Source organism: Frankliniella occidentalis, unplaced genomic scaffold (assembly GCF_000697945.3).
Source record: "Frankliniella occidentalis isolate FOCC.00 unplaced genomic scaffold, Focc_3.1 Scaffold185, whole genome shotgun sequence".
Lineage (NCBI taxonomy): Eukaryota > Metazoa > Arthropoda > Insecta > Thysanoptera > Thripidae > Frankliniella > Frankliniella occidentalis.
In genome coordinates this window covers 528391-530480 of record NW_026267311.1, presented here as the reverse complement: position 1 = coordinate 530480, position 2090 = coordinate 528391, and positions in this window count along the sequence as shown.

Sequence of the window (2090 nt, the reverse complement as noted above, 5' to 3'; positions counted from 1 at the left end):
GAGCGGTCGGCGTGCGCTAGGCAGCCAGCAGGACACAGCAGCTCGAGCTGCCTACCCGGAGCGGCGTTCAGGGTCGACCGGTCACTTCCCCTCCTCTTCCCCCCTCTCTCTCTCTCTCTCTCTCTCTCTCTCTCTCTCTCTCTCTATCTCTCTCTCCCTCTCTCTCTCTCTCGCACACCTCACTCGCTTCTCTAGCGTTACTATAGTCATCTCGCCGGGAAAATGGGGAAGGCGGGGTGAAATGGCCTGTGAAACGAAAAAGAAGGATAGGAAATGCTGGGGCATTCGTCAGGGCAGTTTTGTTGTACCTTTTGCCCCTAAAGCTGGGTGCGCGCGGTCCAGCAGGCAGCACTTGGCTGGGCTGGGCTGCGCCTGCTGCGCCATAGCTGAGCCTTCGGCTGAGCTCGGCTCCGGCGCGGGGCGGGTGGGGCAGAGCAGGGCAGAGGCGCCTGGGGCGACTCGATCATCGGGCTGGCTGGGCCTGGCCGCACGGGCCCCGCCACGGCCCCGCAGGGTTCCCACGATGTTTGCCCCCCGCCCCCCCTCCTCCCTTCCCGACACGCCCAGGCCCAGGCCGAGCCGGGGCCCTCCAGTGGCGTAGCTCAACTGCGCGGGCGGAGCAACAGTGTGTGTTGCTTATTTGATTTTTTCCGCGCCCTCCTCTAGCAGTGCCTTTGCGAAAGTGGAAAAGTCTAATGTGTCCTTACAACCGAACCATCGCCGATCGGCAAATCAGAAAAGGACACTGCTACAAACAGGGTGTCTTATAGACCCTGTAATTTTACTTTGGTTATACTGCACCGCATGCAGGCGTGCGTGCGGACTTGCCGGCCCACCGGCGCGGAGCCAGTGAGTAGGCAACCCACCCGCACGCCTGCATGCGGTGCAGTAGTATACTAACCTAAATGAAGTATACGGGGTCTATGGGACATTGTGATTGTGACACCCTGTATTCTGCTCAAGCCTTCATATCCTTGCCGTAGCTTCCTCATTGGCCGGGGCTTGGATGGCTACCTAGCGTTTACTTCCTTCCTCCTTATTCTTCACTTTCGCCAAGTACTTTACCTGCTTCGCTTGTTTCCACCGAGACGACACGAGCAAGCCAGACCCTCGTGAAAATCACGGCCGTCCACGTCCATCATCACCCTCACAACTGTTTTATTCGCGGGCTGCTGCAAAAGTGAACATGCACGACGTCGTCTGGAGACAGCGAACGAGCCCCGCCGCCGTGTCCTTGGCAGTGACGCTGAGGAGGGGCGGACCCCGGCCGCCCCGCCACGCCTGCCCTGCCACACCTCTGCGATGTCCAGAGGATGTAACCTGCCCCGCCGCGGGGGAGGCCAGTCGTCCAGTCAGTCGCGGCCACGCCTCGCCGCCGCGCCGGGCCGTGCCGAGCCCGTACCGACTGCGAGCCTTCGGGCCCCGAGCACACTGCAGCAGCCGAAGCCAAAACGCAAAAACGGGGAATGAACTGCTGATAAATGTTTCTGAGCCGATGACGAGTGTTGAGTTGGACCACGACTGCACGCCGTCGTCGCCACCACCGGATGACAGTCTGGGGGAAGGACAAAGTCATGCCGGTTGCCTACTTCCAGGCGGTCGCGCATGAATTGCCTATCCATCAGGCGTCTCGGTGTACGATGAGGTCACCCATAAAACCTTGACACCGACCCAGTGACTTTCCCATACTTGCACATAAAGTATTGCTCCATCGTGGTACGTGCGACTAGTTGTTGTTCAGTTTTGTTGTGTGTATTGAACCGTGCAGAGCCCCCGCGGCAGCCGGCGCCGGGCACGACACGGCTGCGCGGCCGCTGCTTCTGCCTCCCCGAATATAAATACACGAATACGAATATTAATTGGGTGATCAAATTGCGGTCCGCCGCGTGGTCCGCCGCTCGGGGGCGGTGCGGTGCGGTGTGGCGTGGCGGGGCCGTACATGGATATCACGAGGACAGCGGTAATGCGATGTTCGTGCAACATCTCGCGGACGGCCCGTCTTATTTATGGTCCTGCAGCAACAACAACATCATCATCAACACCAACAATGTACCTTCAAAGACATGAGCATCATGTCCAAGCTCCACCCC